Below are 27,487 nucleotides of genomic sequence, written 5' to 3'. Positions count from 1 at the left end.
GAAAACTGAATTATTTTGGGTAAAGCTAAGACGGAAGGTAGGCGTGCACTTGATGAAATGCTACTGTTAAAAGGTAGTTGAGAGCTTATTTGAAACCATGAGGGTTTCAAATACTCTGGATGCCAAGTTCTGATCATGCACTGTTCCATCACACAGCTCTGTTTCTATTGCATCATGCTACTGCCTAGTATGACATCACATTATTTTCAGATCCTTTAGATACTATAGCATTACATAAGTATCATTATTATTTCACATCAAGCACAGTTGCAACTTAATTTGCAAAAATCTATAAAGTTTTAATGAAGATGGAAAATGCTACAGCAATACAACTACACATATTTGGCCAATTTCATAGCACTGAAAAGAGAACATTTTAGTGATTGGGAGAGAGAAGAAATTCAAACCACAAGGTCATTTTACACATATGGGAATTTTAAATATACACACTTAAAACTAGCTGTGAGCATGACTCTCCTTTCTCATATATCGTATATTAGTGTGACAACTCCCTCCTTTTCATGTGTTTGCATTAGTTTCTGATATTTTTTTCATAAAATAATATTAAAAACTTCTAGTGTGACAGTCTGATTTTTTGGTTGATCTGAACAGTAAATCAAATTTTGTATTGCCTTCCTAATTTGGATCAATATAATGCTTTGATAATACAGTCTTAGTGAACAAAACATCAAGCATCCTTCTCAGCAGGCAAATTTCTGGACTGTGTACTGCCAGAGTAGGGACTTACATCCAGTTTTGTTAGGAAAAGTCCAGTGAGCCAAAGAAAATGTCAGTGTTTCACCGGAGGAATACACTTCCCAGGCATAACTGCGAAGATGTTCTTTGCCAAAAGGTCACAGAAACATGCTTTTCATTTTTTTTCTGCCTTACTAAGCACAACTCAATTTCAAGATACTGCATAGAGAGTTTTTCTCAGCATGAGGAAAGACTGAAACAGAAGATGGTAGCACAGAGATCTGGTCCCGTTCTTAATTCAATACCAGACTGTTGTTCAACAAAGTATTTTACTATCTCTTAGGTTCTCCATGATAGAATGAAAACAGGAACCTTCACACTCACAGTGGTAGATACTGTTCTAAGACAGTTTAATGTGCAGTGATTTTTGGTGCTCTGTAGTTTGATGGTAATAGAGATGTCTTCTGTTACGTCATTGGTCAGGACATAATAATATATATATAATTTGGAAATGTAGCATTAGGCAGAACACCAGACAATCCCAAAGTAAGACATAAAGCAGCATATCCTATTCTTCAAATTCCTTAAATTCATATCTTTAAAAGAATTATGGACTACAGTCAAGAAGCAGTCAAATAACAATCTCAAGAGCTGAAAGAATTACAAAATATTGCTTATTTCAAACAATATTTTATGATCGAAGTTATTTTGCGATAGAAGGAGGCATCTTGCAACCTGTGGCTGTGCAAATACCCAATATTCTTTTTGGTTGGTTGGTTTGTTATAAAATGAAAGACAGTGTGGCTTTTGAAAGAAACAAAAAACCTGAAGCAAAAGTGTGATTTTGAATTGACGTAAAGCATACCAATACATGAAAAGCATTTCAGTTTTGAGCATGGTAAACAGGCAAGAGCAAGAAAGCTTTTGTTTCCAGGGTTGCATTAGGAGTGGAAGACACTCAGATATGCTGTAGGAGTTCTCAGTTCAGATGCTTTTTTTTTTGCCTGAGGAAGTTCAAATTTGTACTGCCTATCTTTCTGGAAAATTTTTCACTTTTATATTTCATTTCATCATTCGCAAGGGTATATGCCTGTTTTTTAAGACAGCTTCCTGACTCTCATGCAATGTTACTCTTTTTTTCATTTTTTTCCTTCTCAGTTTCTTCTGTATAAGCACTCCTGATCAATGGAAATATGTGTTTTCAGAAACAATGAAACAATATTATCGACTGAGCCTGAAAGACATACATTTATCTATGATAGGTGGAATAAGACCACTGCTGGTAGAGAAACAAAAAGAAGTTGAGTCTTTTACTTAAATTGGACTACTGCATTAAAAAATTTCACTAACACCTTTTCCTGCATGCATAGTTGGCTAACTGGCAAACACATTCAAGACATCTTGAACTGAGCTTTTGAGTGAGTGAACTCTTCGCTGACACAAAATTGATTTCAGTAGTATTCTTGCCTTTTGTAATTCAGTTTTAACCTCTTAAGAGAGATTCAAGGCAGGGCTGTGGCAAACAATAAATATGATGGACAATATGGGGAGGAAGGAGGTTTGAAGTATGGGACAAAACCTCCTCCTCCTCTGTTTAGAGATGACTATACCTCTAAGATTGCTCTGTTTTAAAATTAATATTGTTTTCATCAGTGTGTCCTAATTGTAGGTACTGAAGTTTTACTGTTTAACTTCAGGCACTTGAGACTTCAATCTCAACACTCTAAAAGTTAATGTACCTACCCATCCCAAAATACAGGCAATGTTCATTTATCAATTAAATTTTCAGTCATCTGTTATCTAAATATAAGCCTGAACCCTCGTGGGATAGTCTGCGTTATACTGACTGTGTGGGTTGTGGCTGCAAAGCTTCTAACTGGAATGATGCCAGATCTGATGAAGAACCTGCCAGTGCTCCTGGGGTTATTCCAGGTGATATTAAAGGCTGTATTCATACATGTGCCACTCTTCCCTGTGTGCCAGAGGTAAGCCCAGACCTCCAGTCTCAACAGTTCTTGTTTAGCCATGGCTGACAAAAGAACCTGTTCTCATAGCTAGTCAAAAAGTGTCTTCTGGCAGCGTAATTTTTATCTTTATCTTTTAGCCTATTAAGACTATTTCAGCTCATGTTATGCTGCACTTCCCTTTTTAAAGTCCTGTTTGGGAAGGCTGACATCCTGTTCATTCTAAAATTAACAACAAAGTTGTCATTACCTTGGATAGCAAAGGGCCATATATTTAGATACTCCTGCTGTTTTGAAATTCAAAATCTATCTAGCTCTATCACTCTAGATAAAACCAGATATTTTCCATCAGGTTGATAATTATGCAGAGAAAATGGATAAAAATTAAAATTTTCATACTTGACTTTGTGAGCTATCAATTGGTTTTGAGCAGCCTTTCTGTTGGAAATATTAGCTCGAAGCATTGCCTGGATGATTCTCCAAGCATTCTTTTCTTCAAATCACTAACTGACAATCCATTCTGTATCCATGATATGTGATTGAACTCTGTGGAAACTCTTAAAATACAAAACCTTGTGTCACCTTTCTCAGATACGTACAAGAAATCCAAAATTTTTTGCTCCCCTTTGCAAAGAGACATTTAACATCTTCAAAGAAAATGTCTGTTTAGATTCCGAATAATTTAGGACCTCATGTGTGTTCTCTTATTACAGGAACCATTTGTCTAACTTACTAAGTCACTTTGAAGATTTTAGCACTTAAAAATACATGGTAGTCAAGGTCCTTTTACCTAATTCACTTGAAACTGGCTCAGAAAATTGTCAGAAGTTTCTAGAAATGTACTTCAACCTATGTGTCACTGATGCTAGAGACAAAAAAAAACCCCAGCCTTTAATAAATTATCATTTATTTCCCAAATCTAAACATTTTTGACATAATTTTCTTCCCAAGAGCCACAATCACATTTGTCAACTTAACTGATCCCTGAAATGAGATCCAAATTATTCAACAGGCATAAAATTAGTAGCAAGCCTCCGGCATAAGACAGCAGTTGCTTTTAGCATTCATTTTTGCTTTATTAACTACTAGAGAACTATGGCAAATGAGATCATAGGATGATACTGCAGTCCAACTGAGTAGTCTCTTATTCCTGCAGCAGAATATATTTTTGTTTGTTTGTTTGCAGGTTTTTGGTGATTTTTTGTTGTTTTTTTTTTTTTTTTGTTTCATTGGTTGGTTTAGTTGGGTTTGTTGGGATGTTTTTGTTTTGTTTAGTTTGGATGGTTGGTCAGTTTTGTTCTTTAATTTTTCTACAACTCCAGAACCCTCTAGATGAAGTTGGGCATGTGTATCTGCAAAGGCACATTGAGGTGCTCAAACTTCCAGTATCTGAAAGCAGTAAGTTCTCAATTTTTCTTTCAAAATTATTAAGGCTTCTGGTCACAGGACAAGTTACTATCTAGAGGCAAAATCAATCCAAAACAATAAAAATGCCAAGTCATCTACTGAACTGCTAGAAGCAATCTCTCTTTAAAGAACAGTGATACTTTAACTCAACTGACTGCAGCTCTTCTCCTTGGCTGCTGAGAGGACTCTTACCTTTCGCGATTTCCAGCCATATTTCTATTCCCATTCCCATTCCCATAGCCTCCATCTAGTGAGCGACACAGAGGAAATTCATCCAGTCGAATCTGCAGTTTCCCATAGTAACTTACTACATTTGCTTACCCTCCCTGTTTCTCCTGACATGTACCCTACTGTGCCTGTTATGCAACTGTCTCCCTTGTGCCCCTGTTTCTTTCTCCTCTGGATCTTCTAATCTCCAACCTTGCCCAGGCCTAGCTTGATAAAACATTCCTGAGGCAGTTCCTGTTTTCTCTAGATTTCTCTCTACAGAAAAAAAAAAAAAAATCAAAACAAAAACCAAACCCTTTTATAGTGTCTTTCCTACAAAACAATGCTTCTGGATGCAGGCCATTGAGTTGCTCAGTCATTTCTCATTCTTCAACACTAACCAGCCTACTTTTCTTCTTTTCATATTGTTTTCCATTTTATTTTATAAAATAAAATGATATTCAAAGTAAATACCTTTGACACATTTCAATCTTTTTAATCAATTATGGGATGAATAAATGTGAGACTGTATTTCCTGGAAATGTATTGCAAATGAAATGATTCACACTGCATCACAACAAGGTTTTTCCTGGCCCCATTGCACCTAGTGCCAACAACAGACTTCATGTCAAGATACTGACAAAAATGTACTAACTAAAAATATGGACACTTTAATGAGAAATTTAATGAGACATCTAAGCAGTGTCAGGCCACTTATGATTTTCTGGTTTTTAATTTATTCATGTCCTTACTCTGAAGGCCTCTATGCTTTTATTTTTAATCATGAAAATGAAAAACAAAAGGAAATTAATAGCAATTCATGTTAATGGGGACTAGTTGTGGAGAAATGTATAGGAAGACAGTGGAGAAAACAGTCTCATTAATTTCTTTGTTATTGCAGCTAAATATAATGAAGAATACAGTCTGATTTTCTTATAATTCAGTAGGCATGTGAAGGCCACACTGAATGAGAGAATGTGCTCTTTGACCATTTTGTAAAAATGTCTAATTAATTTTCCTTTGTCACTTCCAATATGTTTCTATTACATGCTTGGGACTACTGGGGTTCCCAACGGTGACTGAATTTTGCAGTGCAAAATTACCGTCCTTAAGTAATTCTAAGAATTCCTCACTGAAAACTCTTAAGCACACATCAGGTGCTGGTTGTGGCCACACAAGGAAAGATTCTGCTTGGTTATACTTATTATTTTACATTGCCTTGAATATTATTTGTTTGTTTTGGATAACTGCAAATTTTTTGAAAAGTTATCTGCAATATTTTCCTCTACACTATAAATGAAGATTATATGGTTCTGAAATATTCTTCTCATGGACGACCATGAAGGAACAATGATCCCATAGACTGCATGGTCTTTGTCAGAAATAAGATCTGGGAGTGTGTCCAGTTCATCCAGTTACCTGATAAGTTACAAGCAGTGCAATGTAGCAGGATAAATATGATGGGCAGAAGGTGCCAGAATATGCTGTCATCAAAGATTCCCATGGATAAAGGTCACCTGTGTTACCTGCATGGGAACAACTGACTGGATAACTGAGACTTCCAATGCTACTGGTAACCAACAGAATGCATTTACCAATGACTCTCATTGCATTTGAAAAGCAAGAATTACTACTACAGAAGCCCTCAAATCAGCTGAGTTGCAATGTAATGAAAGAGTAAATGAGGGCCTTTGTTTTCCCCCCAAAACTCCCCGAATCTATATATTATTTGAATTTCCTGTACTCCATTACCATGTTCAGAAAACTTTATTTCATAGAATTATAGAATAGGTTCTTTAAGAGCTCATAGCTATGAACAGAGAGTTCAAGTAAACACTTAATAAACTGTTTCTGACTAATTTTCTTTGTTCACTTAATTATTCACACGGGATTTATTGTGAAAAAAATAAAAAAGGTAATTTTCCAAAATGAACAATGGTGAAAATTATATTGTTAATAATTTTTTACCTTTCTTCACATCTTATTTACCTTTTAGCACTTCTTGCAAAATATTCAGTTTTATGGTAAAGGAACAGCCTCTAAATTATGATTTCACTTTCCAGGAAAAATTTCCCAAAGGATAGATCCACCAGATGGTGCCATTCACCTAGCCAGATGAGGAATTTGGTCCATGAAAGCTTTCAATTTCTTATTCATAGATAATCTTTAATAATCAGTATATCCTTGTTCATCATTTTATCAATGTCCTATGCATTTATGAATGTTATGCTAATCTTTATTTAAAGACATAAACTTGTCAGAGCATCTGTTTCTCAAGTAAGGGTAGGTGGGCAGAGATGATCCAACATTTTATTCAGTTGCAGAGTTTCCAATTTTGATTTTGGTTTATTTTTTGTTTTTTTTTCTTTTACTGAGAAGAGTAAAATACAAAGCTGGGAGGAATGGCCAATAGCCCAGAGGGCTGTGCAGCCCTTCAGAGGGACCTCAACAGGTTGGAGAGATGGTCAGAGAAGAACCTTCTGAAATTCAACAAGGGTGAGCGCAGGGTCCTGCACCTGGGAAGGAATAACCCCATGCACCAGCACAGGCTGAGAGCTGACCTGCTGGAAAGCAGCTCTGCAGAGAAGGACCCAGGAGTGCTGGTGGACAACAAGCTCTCCATGAGCCAGCAGTGTGACCTTGTAGACAAGAAGGCCAGTGGGATCCTGGGGTGCATTAGGAAGAACATTGCCATCAGGTCAAGGGAGATGATCCGGCCCCTGTACTCAGTCCTGGTGAGGCCACATCTGGAGTGCTCTGTCCAGTTCAGGGTTCCTCATCACAAGAGACATATGGAGGTCCTGGAGCAGGTCCAGAAGAAGGTTACAAATGATTCAGGGACTGGGGCACCTCTCTTAAGAGGAAAAGCTGAGAGAGCTGGGCCTGTTTAGTCTGGAGAAAGACATCTGAGAAGGGACGTAATTACTATCTATAAGTATATAGAGGAAAGGTGTCTACAGGATGGAGCCAGGCTCCAAAGGACAAGAGGAAACAGGCAGAAACAGATGCTCAGGAAGTTCCACCTGAACATGGGGTGACTAAGCACTGGAACAGGTTGCCCAGAGAGGTTGTAGAGTCTCCCTCACTGGAGATATTCCAGAACCATCTGAACACAACCCTGTGCAATGTGCTGTAGGATGACCCTACCTGAGCAGGAAGGTTGGACCAGGTGACCCATTGTGGTCCCTTCCGACTCTTACCCACTGTGACTATGTAAAACTTGCATGCAATCACTGAAAATAAAAAAGGTTAAAAGAAATGCAACTTTCCACCTCAGTCGCCCACTTTTTCCCTCATTAGGAAGCAACTCATGTTTGTCTTCCATAACTGCTCAGAATGTTTTACCTTTGGCTAATATAGTTAATTTATCTTTTTCTAAATTTTGATCTCTAGAATTGACATGAGCTGGAACTGAGTCTATCCATTAAATAAATGCACAGGCTTTTCTGATTTACTTTAAATGGCCACATCAAATTATTAATACCTCTTCTTGGAGAAGAAATATTTTTACATCTATTGTTCTATTATCAATCCTAGGCCTTAAATAACAAATAAGAGTCCAAATTCTCATTTTAGCAAGAACCTTACACTCCTTCTATCTTCATACCATATCTTAAGTAGTATTCAGTTTTTCCTGATCCTTCGTTTGACTATAACAGAAGACCATTACACAGGGTCCTACATCCTTACCTGGTCTAGCCTTAATGAAAACACATGATTTCTTTCATCAGGCCTAATGTAGCATTTTTCAGAGAGGGAGTCTTCATCTGCCTCCATTCCCCAGAAGTGGCTCTTACAACCCACTCCACAGGCTGCCTGTCCTTACTGTTCCCAGCACAGAAATGACAGTAGACCAAACGTATCTGGAACTGTCAGCAAGAAAGTTTGAGATGCCTGAGAAAAAAAAAAAAGCACTTATTTAGATGTAAACACTGTACTTACTGAGAAAGCACAGGCTAAAATGGTTTGGTGCAAATTCTGGACACTTTTCTACATGGCTGTGTGCCAACACAGGGCTAAAAGCCACACAGGCATAGCAATGCTCATCCTTCCACCTGAGATACAGAACATGTAAGCCTCTGCACAGACATGTGCTAATGACCAAAGGCAGCCCTGGGAGCCAAGCTGCCTCTCACAGTGCATGCCCAGGGATTTTGCACCAATGCATACAAACTCTGAGTGAATCCAACCCAAATGTTTCTCTATTTAATGCAATAAATTTATACATTGAACCAAAAAAAGAGCATCTATAATGTCCGGTTTCAGTTTCATCACGGTCTCTGGAAAGTCCTGAAAGCAGACTCATCCGAGCAATCAAAGTGCCTCCTTGCTCAAAATGACTTTCCCATTTAAACTTGGAGTCTCTCAAACTTTACTCAGGACAATGCTAATGGATTTTGGCAGAACATGTCCTCTGCCTGATGCATTCACAGAACACCTTAGCTTTTACTTTCTTTTGACTGGTTCCCAGTTTATTTATTTTTCTATGTATTTTGCCTTAAACTAAATGTAGTTAAAGTTGTCTCCAGATTTTGACATCCTAATTTTGTATATATAAATGCTTACAAATTGGATTTGTGACCTGAATATAGCATATATATTTGCTTGGGTGTGTATATATATATATATATATATGTATGTATTTGTTACTGGCCTGAGAAAGTTCTACCTTGTCACATTTATAATTAGCAGGATTTCGTATTCTACCAAGTCCCCCTTTCTTGGGGTTTGGGTTTGTTTGTTTTTTTTTAAACTGGTGGTGGTAACAACAGGCTTGCATATAAAAAACACACAGTGCGAAGACTGTTAATGGTGAATCACACAACTGCTAGAAAAACATTTTGTAACAGTTTCTTAGCCTTTTTAGGGTAATAATTCCCTAGTCAGAAAAAGGAAGATTGATAATCACTTCAAATTTTATTTTTAAAAGATATATTTAATGAGAAAGGTTAGTCATGCTAGTTTCTAGGTACCTGGGGATCCAGCCAAATCTGCTGAACTTTTTTTTTTAACCCCAGTGGTGGTTTCTACAGTGTATTGCATTAGTACACTTCTAGAACCACTCATCTCCTGAGATCGAGCTAAAATGACAAAAGCCACAATGGTGTTAAAAAATTGATACAAGTGTTATGGCACTAATCCAAAATTTGACAGAATCTCACTTCTACCTCCAGCATGCTTGTTCTTATTGACTGCGGTTCTTTTCCCTATCTCACAGTGTAAGAATGCATTCAAAGAAATTTTTCTTTTTACTTTTTTTTTTTTTTATTTTTATTTGCCTTCACTGAAATTAGTTGCTATCCCTAGACCATGTTGCAAAGGCTGACTTAGCTTTCATCGTACCTCTTTTTCACTGGGGCAATGCATCTAACTAAAAAACAGCACCAGTGCAAGAAAGGTTAAACAGAAGCACCCTTGCAGTAAGTCCTTTTTCAACACAGAAGAAATGAAAGATGTCAGATAGCTTGACTTAAGACATTAACTTCAGTGTGATATTCTGAGCCAGACTCTGTAACTTTAGGACGTACTTTGTTTCATGTACACCAGTGCTCTTGTGTCAAGATAAGCAGGTCTTCATCCAGAGCTCCTTAAATACGCAAAAATTCAGTGTTTTAGACCAAAATAAAGCAATTAAAGTTAAATATTTCTGCTCTTTTTATACTTCATGACTGTTATTGGTTATGACTAATGAAGGATGTTAGTAGTGACTGTTGCAAAAATCACCAAGGAATTTTTCTGACAGCAAACCACACAAAGGACTCCATACACCCTTTACTGATGATGTGGGGCAGGACTCACTTAAACAGATAAAACTTTCAATATCATTGCAAGTAAATATCTCAAATTATATGTTTATTTAAACTCTTTTCTTTCCAGTATTTGTACACTTTATGTTCTTACTTGGGTTTAACAATATGTGACCATTAGAAAGACATCATCCTAATGGTATCTCATTTTTAAACCCTTTCACTTCCTGATTATAAAGCACTAAAAGATGCATTTGTATTCCTATCATTACAAGAAAATATTGAAAAAAGTATAATAATTTATCCTTTTTTCTTCCCCCATCCCCTGGTAATAAGAAATCTGTGCCCTTCTGTATAAGAAACTGTGTAATAGATTATATTATCCTTTTCCTTTAAGCTATGTCACGGTAGGACAGATTTCCTTACAGAATTATAGAATGGTTTGAGCTGGAAGGGACCTTAAAGAACATCTAGTTCCAACACCCCTGTTATGGGCAGAGACACCTTTCACTAGATCAGGTTGCTCAAAATCCCATCAAACCCTGAATACTTCCAGGGATGGGGCATCCACAGCTCCTCTGGGCAACCTATTCCAGTGTCTCACCACCCTCAAAGTAAAGAATTTCTTCTGAATATTTTGCCTAATATCCAATCTAAATCTACCCTCTTTCAGTCTGAAGCCATTATCCCTTGTCCTATGACTTCATGCCTTTGTGAAAAGTCCCTCTCCATCTTTCTTTCAGGCTCCTTTTAGGTACTGGAAAGTGCTCTAAGGTCTTCCCGGAGCCTTCTCTTCTCTGGGCTGAACAACCCCAACTCTCTCACCCTGTCTTGATAGGAGAGGTGCTCCAGCCTTCTGAACATCTTCATGGCCCTCCTCTGGACTTGCTCTGAGAGGTCGATGCCCTTCCTGTGCTGGGGCCCCCAGAGCTGATGCAGCACTGCGGGTGGGGTCTCACCAGAGCAGAGCAGAGGGGCAGAATCCCCTCCCTCACCCTGCTGCCCACGCTGCTTTGGATACAGCCCAGGACACGTTTGGCTCACTGGGCTGTGAGAGCACATGGCTGGGTCATGTGCAAACTCATGAAAGGAAAGAACTGAAAATGACAGGTCTGTTCTCATAATTAATATGTTAAGTCATACAGTATGTGGAAAAACAATTCCAATCAGAACTGAGCCTTAGCTAGAAAACAGGAGCACGAAAATGATGAGCTTTCAAATCCTTGGCCCCTTACATATGAAACACAGGAACTGAACATACTTTATTAAACCACATAGAGCCTTTAACCCTGAGTTTTTTGCAAGATAAAAATTATGAATCCTACTGCTCAGAGGCAGCAGCACTAAAGAAATCAGTTCTTACTCCAACAAATTTTGTGAAGTACACTCCCACCTTTGTGAATGCAGTGCACTTTGTCTATATTGGCACAAAACTAATCCAATTGAATAATAATATAACAAGCAACTTAAAGATATTTTTTCCTTTTGATAAATTTTTTGGGGTTTTTTCTACAGAAGCAATATCTCTTCACCAAACATGAGGTCAGAATTTCTGCTCTACAAAATTTATTGTTTTTCTGAACTCATGGTTTGGTAAAGCCAAAGCTCATGCAGTTATCTTCACAACTGACTGCTGGCACATTTGTTATATTTTGCTTGGTGTGAAGCAGAGAAAGCTAGTGATTTATCTTTGAGAAGCTACTGTTATGTCACCGTCTGGCACATGAGAAAGACTTACCAAATCACACCTTCATGTAAATATATTTAATGACAAACTTCCATCCTTTTTTACCCTAAAAAAAGCCTCTATAAGAGATATCAAGACTGTAGAAAGGCTGGGAGGAACTTTGTCCCTCCTTTTCAGTATGTGTCTACCTAGATGCAATTCCCCATTATTCCCATTCATTTTACCAGGGATAAAGCTCTGGGACTGCTGACAGGTAGTTATCAGCACCTTATTACAGAGCCACTCTGGGACAGAAAACCAGGCAGTTGGTCAGGGCCACAGAGCATGAGGAGTGCTACAGCCATGGCTGTAACCTGGTGCACCTGCTGCCCACTCCAGTTTCTGTCCTCTGCTCTTTCTCTGTGGGCTCTATCAGGTGACACCTGCACTGGCCTCACAAGTGACACAGGAATTCAACTTGCAGGTCTCTGGCTAACTGTCAAAGAGCTAACTAAATAAAGATGTCTTTTCAGATGTCTTTTCAGAACCCAGACAGGTCATGTCTCTTGTTCCCAGCCCTCTGCAGTCACTTAAAATAATAAGAATCATGCTACTTAAATATTGCACTAAAAATAATCATATGATGAATGTGCTGTAAGATTTAATTGAAAAAGAGCAAAGCAATTATAGGAGTATGAGTTTAATTTTACATTAAATTTAAAGATGTAATCCTGCACTTGACTTATTTTTACTTTCTCTTTAATCTGCGCATATCTGATTTTGATCAAATTAAAAGTAAATATGAAAGGAGAACCTACCAAACAAGTTATGTGCTGTGACCTTTCCTCCCCTTACTTCACGTGATTAAAAAGGAATTTTTTTTCCTTTTTCAGAAAGCTTGCTTTCAATTACATGGTTTTTTAGGTCATCATATTAAAAACCATACACCACTTCAGTTTCCTTTAATTATTACACATTTGATTTTAAAAATTCTTTAGGCAAAATTCTATTTTCAGTTACACACATGCAGCCCCACTGAAGTCACTAATTACCATTTAATCAGATATATAGCTTACTCTCATGGAAAGCAGATAAGAATGAGAGGAAAGGCAGGAAGAGAAAGGACTCAGAGAACAAAATAATCAGCTGACTAGCAAAGATAATTTAATAACATAGACATAGCTAAGGCTTATTGTGAATATTCTCTTCTGATTTTGTGAGTTAACAGTCATTTAAGATTAATGACTATGTACATGTTTCATCAGTTTATTCTAAAAGACAAAGAGAAAATTATGTTTAGTTATAATTACATTTATAAAGACCATGCTGCCTTTTAAGTTTTCACTAATGCTATTTTTGGAAGGTAATAAATATTCACAGAGCAGAGAGACAGAAGGTCAGCTAAAACACAAACAGGAGTATAATCACATCAACAGTAGAAATAACAGTAGAAGCAGTGTTGCAGAGTGATTACACGCATTGCACCACAACCTCCTCTACCCCTGAACTAAGCTATCTAAAACTACCTAGTTAGGTTGGTATATTTAATGTCTTGCATTGAGATGGACAAGAGCTTGGTTAGGTTAAAAGAGCAAAAAATTCACCATGCCAACAAAAACGATCCCAGGAAGAGAGCACACTGTTTAGGTTAAATTACTTTTAATGTCTGTACTTGTTTCTTAACGTTGTCTTATACCGCAGCCAAGCAACCACTGCACCAAGATGCTGCCACTTGCTGGCAAGGTTAACAGCAGGTACAATGTGAATGGCCCAGGCTGCAGAGCTGTGTGTCTGCTCTAGTGCCCTGTAATAAGGAGATGTAGCATCCTTAGCTGCTCACTGCCAGGTACTTCCACACCTGCATTTACCATCTTCTCTAGGTCAGATTTTGTGCAGCGAAGTTGCCAGGACATTGGCTGTGAGCTCTCGGCACCTCAACCCAGTACAATTCTTCTTCAGCCTGGCTTGAGCAGCTTTCCGTAATTGTTCAAGCCAAGACAGATATTTTGCCCCTAAAACAGATAAGGACTTAATATACCATTATTTCTGCTTAAATGTGGGGATGGTACTTTTGAGACACAGAAACATTTTCAATTAACATAATTATTTTTGCAGCAATTGCCTGACCATGGCCTTTAACACACATTTGAAAAAATGCTATTGGAAGCACAATTGCATTGGCTGTCCAGAATATATTGAACCACTGCCAGTTGTCTATGTTTATTAATTTCACTAAACAGTATTTTCAGCAGTTAACATCACTGACCTGGCTTCAGTGGATGTAAAGATTAAAAATGCTAAAAGCTTTTTTGCCGTATATATTGTAACTGTGTATAATAATAAGTTTTCACTAGTCGTGGGTGCATTTCAAGAATTTCAGAGTTCTAATTTCCATTGAGTAAAGGCTTGGGAGTCTGAAAGTTATTCCTATCTTTTTCTGTATCTGTTGAGTCTGGAAAATTAAATGTGAAAGCCTGCGAGGGAAGACTTTCAAGTAGGCTTGTTAGAGTCTGCAGTTGGCCAGGAAAATCTGCAAAATATGTCTCCTTATGATTTCTCAGAAATTTTGATAACCCTCTCAATTAGAAAATGAGTTGAAGATACATTTAAAAAATTATTAAATACTGGAAAATAAAGATTTATTGTAGAACATCTTTGAAATGTCAAAATTGGATTGATTCTAGAAATGTTTTAGAAGAATGTTTATTTTTCACTGAATCATTTTGTCTTTGCCTAAATTTAAAGTATAACTAAATACAACACAGTTAGTGATAATATAGCTTTTAAAAATGACTGTATGTATATTTTCAGACAGTCGCAACTACTCCATAATGTTCGGAAGAAAAAATGGAGACACTTCTCCTTGTTTAGCTTACAAAATCTAATTCTTGGAGATTACGTTATTGGTTTGGGTTTTCCTTCCTTCCTTCCTTCCTTCCTTCCTTCCTTCCTTCCTTCCTTCCTTCCTTCGGAATTCCTTCCTTCGGAATTCCTTCCTTCCTTCCTTCCTTCCTTCCAAATTCCTTCCTTCCGAATTCCTTCCTTCCTTCCTCCCTCCCTCCCTCTCTTTTCTTTAAAGGATGAAATATAAATAGCATTTCCCTTCCATACACCTCTGTTATTTTCTTGCCTTTCAGCTTACTAGCATGACTAAGAAGTTCTTAGTGGAAAACCTACATATTCATCAATTGAAAACCACTGTAATTCTCATATAAGACATTCAAAGATAACAAGATATTTAAAGATAACAGAGTCTGAAATACTTCCTTCCAAGAAATGCCAAAACAGAAAGTAGTGTGCAAGAACATGGATTGTGAAAATCTAATATCATGCAAATACCCCCAAAATAGTGATGTAAACATATTTTAGTTGTGTTTTTTGACAGGGAGGTTTGTAAAGCTGTGCTCAAAAACCTCCTCAAGAAAAGCATTCTGATTCACAAAAGCAGCCTTCCAAGTTTCAAATTTATCTTCAGTCCTGTGCTGGTTTTGGTTGGGGTGGATTTGATTTTCTTTACAGTGGCTTGTATGAGGCTATGTTTTGGATTTGTGCCAAAAACAGGGTTGATAATAAAGAGAATTTTTTTGTTATTGTCCAAAAAGGACTGTTGTGGTTTAACCCCAGCCAGCCACCAAGTCCTATTACAGCTGCTCACTCACTCCTCCACCAGTAGAACCGGGGAGAGAATCAGGACAAAAGGTGGAAAATTAATGGGTTGAGATAAAGGCATTTTAACAGGGAAAGCAAAAGCTGTGCACACAAGCAAAGAGGAACAATGAATTAATTCACTGCTTGCCATGGACAGGCAGGTGTTCAGCCATCTCTAGGAGAGCAGGGCCCCATGACACAGAACAGTGACTTGGGAAGACAAACATCATCACTCCAAATGCCCCCCACTTCCTCCTTCTTCCCTGAAATGTATATACTGAGCATGTCATATGGTCTGGAATATCCCTTTGGTCAGTTTGGGTTACCTCTCTTGTCTGTGTCTCCTCCCAGCCTCCCAAGAACTCCCAACTTCCTCACCAGTGTGGCGGTGTGAAAGGCAGAAAAAAACTTGGCTCTGTGTAAGCCCTGCTCAGCAATAACAAAACCAAAAATACTCAGAAAGTATTACTAACCCTGTGTTCAGCACAAATCCAAAACACAACCCCATACCAGCCTCTGTGAAGAAAATTAACTCTACCCCAGCCAAAACCAGCACAAGTTCCCAAGTTACATATTTTACAAATCTTTGCATCATAAAGTATTGTCTGGTGCACAGCCACTTTGTGATCATAGTTTTTAAGTAAATTAAATCATTTTATTAAAAAAATAAAAAGAAAATACAATAGAAAAATTATATCTGAGGACTGACTTTGTTAAATCTCTTGAAACACAAGTGATTACAGAACACTTTACTGCAAATACACTTGAGCTTTTATTTTTTTTTTTGTTATTCTGCATGTGATTACATTTAGAAAGGTGGAGGAATAATATGGGAACTTTCTAATTAAAATTGTTATTGTCCCAAATACTGTGAAAAACATTTCAACATTTATGGCAAATGGAGCATGAAACACAGCACTGTGAACGTGATGGTCAACTTGCTGGGTAAGCAAATATTCTGCCTCAAAACCTTTTCAAAGTCAGATGTGGCTAAACATTTAAAGTACGATTCTACTGTGAAAAGAAGCTGTCAGAAAATAACTGTTTTGTACTTTGGAGATCTGCTTCTTATGTTTACTCATGTGACTGAAAACATCAGACTCTATTCCACCTAGCTGCATTCATTTCATCTGCAAGGCTGGCTACATAGACATGATTGAGTGTGTTTACTTATGTCTCTGGCAGTAGGAACATAATTGTTAATTAGTTTCCAAGAATAAAATCTTAATTGCTGATAAAGATTGTGTATCAAAACACAAGTGAGCAGTTTTGTTCATGACAGCATTTGGGTAACATGAGTTCAATATGTCTAGGCTTCAGACTACACCAAACACTGTGAATGTTTAGTACCTCAGATTACAGTGCTTGAGTTTGCTTCATATGTTAGAAATGGTGAGAAAACATTTCAAATGCTCACTGTGAAGAAAAATGGAGAAAAAAAAAAAACATTAGAAAGACAAACTGTGGGGAGCCAAGAGAAAACTTTCTTCCATATCTACCTCAAGCTGGCAGGACATCTGCTCAGTGCCCACCATCTGGGTGTGTCTAATTAGAGACTACCTGGAATAGGCTCTCAGAGAGCTATTACAGAAACAGCTCCGCAGCAGATGCAGCTTCAGTCCCTAAGGGCTGAAAGATAAGGCTGCAAGAAAAAGGGGACCACTGACGGATGGGAATATTGTATCACCTTGTGTAGTAGTTTTGTAGAGCGAAATGCTTCCAGAAGAAATAAGTATTGCTTGCACTTGGAATTTACATGGAATCCAACAGGGAGTGGTGATTACACAGAGCAGCAAGTCCAAAGACATTGGAACAGCACACTGAGATGTAGTAAATACGTGCCGTCCCATACTGATACTTCTGATGCACCACAGTTTAGACTGATGTGATATGGATTTTTTTTTTTTTTCCTTTCTTTTTTCCCTTTTCCTTGAAGCATCTTTTTTTTTTTTCCTCAGTTTTTGAACTATTCTTTTCAGGTTTTAACATCACCTCAATTTCAAATCATATTCAGCTGAAATTTAACACAGACCTCTGTTTAGTTTCCTACTCTCTAGCCAAAAAATCTCCTTAAAGACAATTTTTAGGGGTTAAACAAATTGCAATATAACGTCAGGAGAAAATAAGTTATTTTCCCCTTTTTCTAGCTTTTTTTTTTTCTGCAAAAGTATCACACTTGCCTAGCATAGCACTTAGCACTTTCTGCAGACTGAAACACAAACTCAGAATCTTTAGATACCTCAAGATAACTCTAGAGAACTGAAACAACTTCCCTCATACCAGAGATGCATTAATGTAAAACTGCTGCTTGTCAGAGAGCTCGATTCTCTTTTTTACATTTTGATATTGACACTGATCCCAGTGCTTCACTTTGTAGAACTTGCAACAGAGAAGAAAGATCTGGGTTCTGTTGGAGCCTCACTTGGAACAGCCAGGTACATGGCATGAGTTGGCTCATGGCTTAGGGCACAGTGCCAGCTACAGAGCTCTCTGGTCCCCTTCTGCACTGCCCTCAGAAGAGCCACCATCAGCTCTGCCATCTTGTTAAAGTAAGGCCATGCTTTTGAAAACACAAACCATAACAGGTATAATAGGTCACAAAGGTTATACCTTAGCCACGAGTTACTTCAGTTATGTTCTGCTTACAAAATACTTGTCCTTTCCTGGGTCTTTCAGGCTAACTTGTGTGTCTCAGAGTCCTCACTCCAGATCGCCCACACTTTGCACAGCAGCAGGAACAACAGCTTCAGGGAGCTACCTGACTCTGAGACCCTTCACAGTCTAGCTCCCAAACACTCTTGCTCTTTGGCCTCTACATGTCTTGTGCCTGGAGCCAGATGTGAATAGACACCTCTAGATACTCACCTTTGGGGCTGACAGCACACGTGGACAGCTGAATAAGGTCCTCTGCAAATGTCCAGCTCCCATTCCCTTGGCCAGAAAATCACTCACTTGATCTTACTTAAATCTTTTGCATTTTGTGATTATAATTTTCCCAGAGGTAATCTGAATAGTGTAATAAAATCCATATGGGATTGCAAACATTAATGATGTTTTCACCTACAAAAATGGCAATATAAATTAAATTCTTAGGCACAATAATATATTCCTTCTTCAGGTTAGTTTAACTTCTGTTAGAATTTAATGCAGCTCCTCAGTATTATCACCTGGTCTTTAAAGGCTCAGTGGGGTTATCAAGCATAGAAAGATGATTTATCAAGTTCTTCCTAGTAGCTTAATAAAACTGTTTATTAGTGAAAGCCACTGTAGTAAATTTGAGGATAACTGGAGATCAGAAGCCCCAGCTTTGACTGTGCAGTGCACCCATCCAGTGTCATCAGGGTGATCAGAGCTCAACAACCTAATGACAAGCACAAGAATGGATTAAGCCAGCTGGGATCGGAGGTGGAGAGATGGAATAGTGAATGACCTGAACATGACCTGGTTCTGCTTGTTCTTTTGAAATACTCAAGGTGCATGGAATAAACGATACAGTGTTAAACCTCTTCTAGAGGAAAAGAAACCCTATGCTGATACTTGTCACATGAGAGAGGAGAAAGATACTGGGAGATATCTATGCAAAACCCTCAAAAATTTGGAAACATTTAATATTTATGAACATTTTAACTATGTTGAAAGATCTGCAATTACATTCCTCTTGCATACTGACATGGTGGGAATTCTAGTGTTACAATCATCTTGACATGCACAAGAGTATCATGTAGTCCCCAAGCTGATCTCGGATCCATTTCTTAGTGCCCAGTTGAATCTACACAGAAGTTTGCAACAGCCAGGCTGCAAAAGATAATTTATCTTCAGTGAAAGCTTTAGTTATAAACATTTCATATGTTAAGAAGTCTTTACAAGGCTTTTCAATGTTGTTTATTTTCCCCTTGGGAACATAATCCTAAACACTGTTTTAATTTTGGATGTAGAAAAATAACTGAAAAACTGAGGTTCATTTTAGTCATAGATCTGTCTATATTTGTGCTGAACACTTTTACCACGATTTTCTCTGAAATAATAGTAACAAAGGTCAAATTATTTGTGTTTCAAATTTTCAATCTTTTCAAATCTTCAATCTTTTTTGATTACAAAACAAGTAATTTTTTTTAGGTGGTACTAATCTTTCAGGTCAGTGAACTAAGAAAAAGCAGTTAGCTGTACAGACTACTTGTATGTCAAAACTCATTATTTGCGTGTCACAAAAAGAAAAATTAAAAAAAAGTTACAAGAAAGGTAAATAGTTTTTCACCTCTGACCCTCCAATAAGATTAGGTCCTGACAATTCTCCAGGACAACAGCCTATGTACTTCAAAACAAAAGCATAGACTTGTGAAACAAGAAAATACTGTGCCAGTGTGGTTCCCCAGATGAAAAATGGGCAAGAAAGGAAAATGTAATTTCTGCTCACAAGTTAAAGATCTGCTTAATGAAAGTGAGCAGTGCCACAGGCAAATATATTGTACATTACCAAGGTGTGACATGCCATTTCCTGTAGTACAAATGTAAGCAAGCTGCTTCTTAGAAAAAGAACCCAACAAGTGTCTGGAAAAAAAGCACCTTTAAAGGTCATCAGTCTTTCCTATGGCCTCTAGCCAAAAAAAAAAAGAACAGCACTGAATTCTGTATGTCACCACTGTACTAAACTACAGATGAGAAAATATGTCTTAAGATAAAACTCTCAGCAAATGACTGGTATTCTTATATAGTTTTCCTGTTATCTTAAATTCGTAGCAGAATTTTCCTCAGTATTCTTCATTTCGTGAGCATGTAGTCAATGTGGATCATGTGAACACATTACAAAAAAGCAGTTTAAAATTAAAAGCTGCATGCTTTAAATCTATTTTAAAGAAGTATTTCAATATGCTTGAAATTAAGTTTAAGACTAAATGATGCACTGTTTTGCAGATTTGGGGAATAAGACCTGTAGGAACGCTTGAATATTTATTGAAAAGTAGAACTAATTTACAAATACAATGGAAAAACATTCAGAACTGATGTGAATCTGTAAAAATAGAAGATCATGGGAATTCATCAGCCTAGTGAAAGATATGATTTTCATAACCTTTTCAATTGGATTTTCAGAATATACCGCTATATGGAGCAGTACTCTTGGTTTTAAAAGAGTTAGACTCACAATCTTCTCTGTATTGGAAGATTCCTTTTCCTTCTAAAAATAAGGTGAGATTTTTCAGAAAATGGGAATTCTTTTTCCACCCATAGGTAAATAACAAAAAAAGTGTATTTGCTAATATACACATATGTCTCATGTGGAACTGGAAAAACAAAATATGAAATATATATATATATATATAATTTTTTTGGCAAGCATTGTGAGCCACCCCCTCTCAAGTCTCAGCTTGCCTATGGCATTTTAATCTCACTATCTTATCAACAGTGCAAATTAGTAGAATTCTAAACATCCTAGCCAGAGCAGAATTTATTTATTAGCTATAACAGAACAGGAGAAGCTGCTGAAGGGCAACAGGTTGAAAGCACTGACACAGCTCTTGCCTGACTCATCCAGGTTAGCTTTTTGTCAAGTTTGTTGCTGAAAGGATTTGAACAGCTTTCCACAGTCATTCTTCTCCTTTACCCTTAAACAACACCAGCAGTCAAGTAAATATTTACAGTTTGTGTGCACACAAACACACAAAATTAATGGCAAAACGTTTTCAAAGAGCAGCTGGACTTCAGTTATGAGCTTGCAATAACTGAAATATCACATTAGTTACATCATCTACGTTCAAACTTACCCATCAGTGAAGGCAACTATAAGCTTACAAATAGCAGATACAGCTGTTTTTTCTGAAGTATGAGGGTCAGTTTTCTGTAAAAGTCAGTGCTCTCAAAGAGCCCTTAAATAAGAGTTAAGCAATGGCCATTCAAATGATAAAAATGCTAATATCCTAGAATTACAATCACAAGTAGTGATCCTAAGGCACATCAGCCACATGCATATGCAATAATGCATTGTTTTGCTTTCAGACAAAAAAATTGCATTAGCTTTGTCTGTATTTAGTGTGCACAAGAGGTTGTTTTTAGATAAACTATCCCTGAAAGGTCATTGTTATCACAAAAGTTACCAAAAGACAGAAGATTTAACAAGTAGTAAAAATATTTTTGGACTACTAATACCAATAAAGTCTGATACATAAAATGCAGTGCAAATTCACAATACACTTATCTATCACCCCCATCACTTCTGAGGACTTCCAACCCTCAGAAAAAAAGTTGGCACCTGATAAGTGTAAAAGATACCTGGTTGTTTTTATGAAATCTTAGCAAAACTGATTTGAGAGTGTTTTAGAGTTTTTGTGTAGCAGGCTCGAAGTATGAATTTCTGTACTCAGACACCACCCTGGTAGCCCCCACCCACTTTAATTCTTTCTAGGACAGAAACCATTTCTACAGCAGACTCATGTTTAGCATCCAGATACGACAGCTGCCATCCAAATACCAGCACTAACAGCACAGCAAAGTTACTTTGAAACGAGTCATAACTAACCATGCTTATACAAAGCTTCAGTGAGAAAGTAATACCAAGAAAAGATATCACACTATTTAAAAAAAAACAACAAATCCTGTACCATCACTAGATTACAGAAAAAACACACTTTGCAAACAAATCCAATGCACATTGCTTCACAAAATCCCCCATCTATAAAAACTTGCCAGACTTACACTGGGGAATTGGTTCAGATGCCAGTAATGCTGACCAACCTTCTGCCCTTAGTCTTCAGAAGGCAAAATAAGCCAAATGACCCTATTTTCAGAATCGAGAGCTTTCTGTTATGAGCTTAATTTCAGATTAGTATTTGCTAACCACCACACTCCAGAGGAAATGATTAAGGGACAATCCAGGTCTTACATAAAGAAAAAAAAAAAAAAAAAAAACCATTAGAAAGACAAACTGCGGGGAGCCAAGAGAAAACTTTCTTCCATATCTACCTCAAGCTGGCAGGACATCTGCTCAGTGCCCACCATCTGGGTGTGTCTAATTAGAGACTACCTGGAATAGGCTCTCAGAGAGCTATTACAGAAACAGCTCCGCAGCAGATGCAGCTTCAGTCCCTAAGGGCTGAAAGATAAGGCTGCAAGAAAAAGGGGACCACTGACGGATGGGAATATTGTATCACCTTGTGTAGTAGTTTTGTAGAGCGAAATGCTTCCAGAAGAAATAAGTATTGCTTGCACTTGGAATTTACATGGAATCCAACAGGGAGTGGTGATTACACAGAGCAGCAAGTCCAAAGACATTGGAACAGCACACTGAGATGTAGTAAATACGTGCCGTCCCATACTGATACTTCTGATGCACCACAGTTTAGACTGATGTGATATGGATTTTTTTTTTTCCTTTCTTTTTTCCCTTTTCCTTGAAGCATCTTTTTTTTTTTTCCTCAGTTTTTGAACTATTCTTTTCAGGTTTTAACATCACCTCAATTTCAAATCATATTCAGCTGAAATTTAACACAGACCTCTGTTTAGTTTCCTACTCTCTAGCCAAAAAATCTCCTTAAAGACAATTTTTAGGGGTTAAACAAATTGCAATATAACGTCAGGAGAAAATAAGTTATTTTCCCCTTTTTCTAGCTTTTTTTTTTTCTGCAAAAGTATCACACTTGCCTAGCATAGCACTTAGCACTTTCTGCAGACTGAAACACAAACTCAGAATCTTTAGATACCTCAAGATAACTCTAGAGAACTGAAACAACTTCCCTCATACCAGAGATGCATTAATGTAAAACTGCTGCTTGTCAGAGAGCTCGATTCTCTTTTTTACATTTTGATATTGACACTGATCCCAGTGCTTCACTTTGTAGAACTTGCAACAGAGAAGAAAGATCTGGGTTCTGTTGGAGCCTCACTTGGAACAGCCAGGTACATGGCATGAGTTGGCTCATGGCTTAGGGCACAGTGCCAGCTACAGAGCTCTCTGGTCCCCTTCTGCACTGCCCTCAGAAGAGCCACCATCAGCTCTGCCATCTTGTTAAAGTAAGGCCATGCTTTTGAAAACACAAACCATAACAGGTATAATAGGTCACAAAGGTTATACCTTAGCCACGAGTTACTTCAGTTATGTTCTGCTTACAAAATACTTGTCCTTTCCTGGGTCTTTCAGGCTAACTTGTGTGTCTCAGAGTCCTCACTCCAGATCGCCCACACTTTGCACAGCAGCAGGAACAACAGCTTCAGGGAGCTACCTGACTCTGAGACCCTTCACAGTCTAGCTCCCAAACACTCTTGCTCTTTGGCCTCTACATGTCTTGTGCCTGGAGCCAGATGTGAATAGACACCTCTAGATACTCACCTTTGGGGCTGACAGCACACGTGGACAGCTGAATAAGGTCCTCTGCAAATGTCCAGCTCCCATTCCCTTGGCCAGAGAATCACTCACTTGATCTTACTTAAATCTTTTGCATTTTGTAATTATAATTTTCCCAGAGGTAATCTGAATAGTGTAATAAAATCCATATGGGATTGCAAACATTAATGATGTTTTCACCTACAAAAATGCTTGTTCTTTTGAAATACTCAAGGTGCATGGAATAAACGATACAGTGTTAAACCTCTTCTAGAGGAAAAGAAACCCTATGCTGATACTTGTCACATGAGAGAGGAGAAAGATACTGGGAGATATCTATGCAAAACCCTCAAAAATTTGGAAACATTTAATATTTATGAACATTTTAACTATGTTGAAAGATCTGCAATTACATTCCTCTTGCATACTGACATGGTGGGAATTCTAGTGTTAAAATCATCTTGACATGCACAAGAGTATCATGTAGTCCCCAAGCTGATCTCGGATCCATTTCTTAGTGCCCAGTTGAATCTACACAGAAGTTTGCAACAGCCAGGCTGCAAAAGATAATTTATCTTCAGTGAAAGCTTTAGTTATAAACATTTCATATGTTAAGAAGTCTTTACAAGGCTTTTCAATGTTGTTTATTTTCCCCTTGGGAACATAATCCTAAACACTGTTTTAATTTTGGATGTAGAAAAATAACTGAAAAACTGAGGTTCATTTTAGTCATAGATCTGTCTATATTTGTGCTGAACACTTTTACCACGATTTTCTCTGAAATAATAGTAACAAAGGTCAAATTATTTGTGTTTCAAATTTTCAATCTTTTCAAATCTTCAATCTTTTTTGATTACAAAACAAGTAATTTTTTTTAGGTGGTACTAATCTTTCAGGTCAGTGAACTAAGAAAAAGCAGTTAGCTGTACAGACTACTTGTATGTCAAAACTCATTATTTGCGTGTCACAAAAAGAAAAATTAAAAAAAAGTTACAAGAAAGGTAAATAGTTTTTCACCTCTGACCCTCCAATAAGATTAGGTCCTGACAATTCTCCAGGACAACAGCCTATGTACTTCAAAACAAAAGCATAGACTTGTGAAACAAGAAAATACTGTGCCAGTGTGGTTCCCCAGATGAAAAATGGGCAAGAAAGGAAAATGTAATTTCTGCTCACAAGTTAAAGATCTGCTTAATGAAAGTGAGCAGTGCCACAGGCAAATATATTGTACATTACCAAGGTGTGACATGCCATTTCCTGTAGTACAAATGTAAGCAAGCTGCTTCTTAGAAAAAGAACCCAACAAGTGTCTGGAAAAAAAGCACCTTTAAAGGTCATCAGTCTTTCCTATGGCCTCTAGCCAAAAAAAAAAGAACAGCACTGAATTCTGTATGTCACCACTGTACTAAACTACAGATGAGAAAATATGTCTTAAGATAAAACTCTCAGCAAATGACTGGTATTCTTATATAGTTTTCCTGTTATCTTAAATTCGTAGCAGAATTTTCCTCAGTATTCTTCATTTCGTGAGCATGTAGTCAATGTGGATCATGTGAACACATTACAAAAAAGCAGTTTAAAATTAAAAGCTGCATGCTTTAAATCTATTTTAAAGAAGTATTTCAATATGCTTGAAATTAAGTTTAAGACTAAATGATGCACTGTTTTGCAGATTTGGGGCATAAGACCTGTAGGAACGCTTGAATATTTATTGAAAAGTAGAACTAATTTACAAATACAATGGAAAAACATTCAGAACTGATGTGAATCTGTAAAAATAGAAGATCACGGGAATTCATCAGCCTAGTGAAAGATATGATTTTCATAACCTTTTCAATTGGATTTTCAGAATATACCGCTATATGGAGCAGTACTCTTGGTTTTAAAAGAGTTAGACTCACAATCTTCTCTGTATTGGAAGATTCCTTTTCCTTCTAAAAATAAGGTGAGATTTTTCAGAAAATGGGAATTCTTTTTCCACCCATAGGTAAATAACAAAAAAAGTGTATTTGCTAATATACACATATGTCTCATGTGGAACTGGAAAAACAAAATATGAAATAGCAAACAAAATAAAGAAACAGAATTAATATGGGCCTGGGAGTTCTGGCTAGGCTCCATGCCTCATATTGCAGTACTACTTCATTGTCGGAAGAGAGTCCCTAAATGGAGATGGGAGATTAGGGGAAAAAAACATTGTGGTGAATAACGAGGCTCTGAGTTACTCAGATACATAAATTCATCTAAGAGCATGAGTTATCTATTTCTGCATGTGGAAATGAAGTTGCAGTTCTACAACTCTGAGATTGTTTTACCTTAATACTCTGAAATTCTGTCAGATTTTCTTTTGAATGAAAAAGCCTGAAAATTTTCATGGAAAATATTAACTAATCCCACTACACTTTCAGTGTACAATATTTGGTGTTCTGCAAATTGGAATACAGTGTTAACTGTGTGTAGTTCAGGTATCCATGGAAAAAAAAAAAAAATCAAACCACCAGGGGCCCCATTTCTTACCCCCATGTTAGAGAAATAATTAAATATGGCACTTTATTTGTCTAGTTTGGATAAGACAGAGTACAATATGGATGAGCAGACAGTACAGATAAGATTTTAAAGGTGTTTATGTTCCTGATGATAAAAATGAAGATATTTATAACAGTGAAAACTGTATTTTTTTATTTTTTATCAGAAAACTTTATGACAGGGATTAAGTATTTGCTAGCACAATGTGTGATGAACAAAAACAAGTGTGAGTGACCTGTGAAACTTAGTCCAGTCACCAAGGACGGCTGCATGGTCCTATACATACACCCGAGGGAGCAGAAATGTGCTGAAGACAGATGTGTGCACAATATCAGAAACAAAGGGGTTCATTAACTCTAGGCTATCTCAAGGAAAGCACCCAAAATTGTGAATTTCTGCCTCATTATTTGAGTATTTAAAAGGTAGTGTTGAAAATCACCACTCAGAAAGCCTGCGAGATAGTGTCACTCCACATCTCCAGAGTCCTCACCAATGAGGTATCCCCATTCTGGTATGGAAAAGATGTATGTTCAGAACACCTCACTTCCCCAGATATTTAGTCAGAGGACTGCTGAGCACCTTTAGCAGGAGCTCAGCACTGAAACTCACCTGCAGGAGGGCTTCAAGGTGTCTTTTTCTGGGACTTCCCTTGGCTTTTTCCTCAGTGTTCTGAGTTCCCCCTGCCACCCAGGGTGGCTTACCCTCCTCCCTTCCCTGTCATTTGAGTGTTGACAAAAGCTTACACTGATCAAAGAGTGGCAGTAGAAGTTATTCTCTTTTCATGGAGAGTTATCCCTGGGTAAAATTACAAATACCAGGCCAGGTCAGGACTTTCACTTATGAATGCTATTACATCACTCCATGGCCCAAATATCTTGGGTAAGCACAGCCTTGGATTCATCTAAAATATGAATGAAAGCCTGATTGTAAGCAAAACCTTTAAGAACATAACTACTCAGTACATCACTTGGCATAGGTTTCATTTAAAGAAACCTTTAAAAGGTACTGAAGCCAGTGTGATCAAGTAATTCTATTTTAAAGTAAGTAATTGGAATTTATTACTGAAATAATTGAAGGATATATGGTAATACAGTACACAGTTTCATTTCCTTTCTCCGTGGTCATTCCTTCATCATATTCTTCTGTTCCTTATCAATAACCAAAAATTCTGGGGCATAACTGGCAATCAGACAGCTCCAAGGAAAAAATCTAAGCTCAAACTTTCCTTATCTGTCTAACTTCCCAGCTGTAAAATGTAAGCAAAAAACATTTGTTTGCCTTCCTCTGCTGTCACTGCTCTATGGACAGACAAGTC

General features: G+C 37.4%; 1 protein-coding gene across 4 annotated transcripts in view; it reads right to left on the bottom strand.

Annotated features, from left to right (window-relative positions):
* LOC103618747 (cadherin-12) overlaps positions 1-27,487 on the bottom strand; it is a 442,407-nt gene that overhangs the window by 90,893 nt on the left and 324,027 nt on the right. The window contains exon 2 of one of the 4 annotated variants that reach the window (XM_017738755.1): positions 7,965-8,168. The exons of the other annotated variants lie outside the window; for them this stretch is intronic. The gene's annotated coding sequence lies outside the window, so the exon portion shown is untranslated. The remainder of the gene's footprint in view (positions 1-7,964; positions 8,169-27,487) is intronic. 4 annotated transcript variants of the gene reach the window in all.

Source organism: Corvus brachyrhynchos, unplaced genomic scaffold, assembly GCF_000691975.1.
Source record: "Corvus brachyrhynchos isolate BGI_N302 unplaced genomic scaffold, ASM69197v1 scaffold23, whole genome shotgun sequence".
Classification (NCBI taxonomy): Eukaryota; Metazoa; Chordata; class Aves; order Passeriformes; family Corvidae; genus Corvus; species Corvus brachyrhynchos.
Note: the sequence above shows the minus strand (reverse complement) of the source record. Positions and strands in the feature narration are given on the sequence as shown.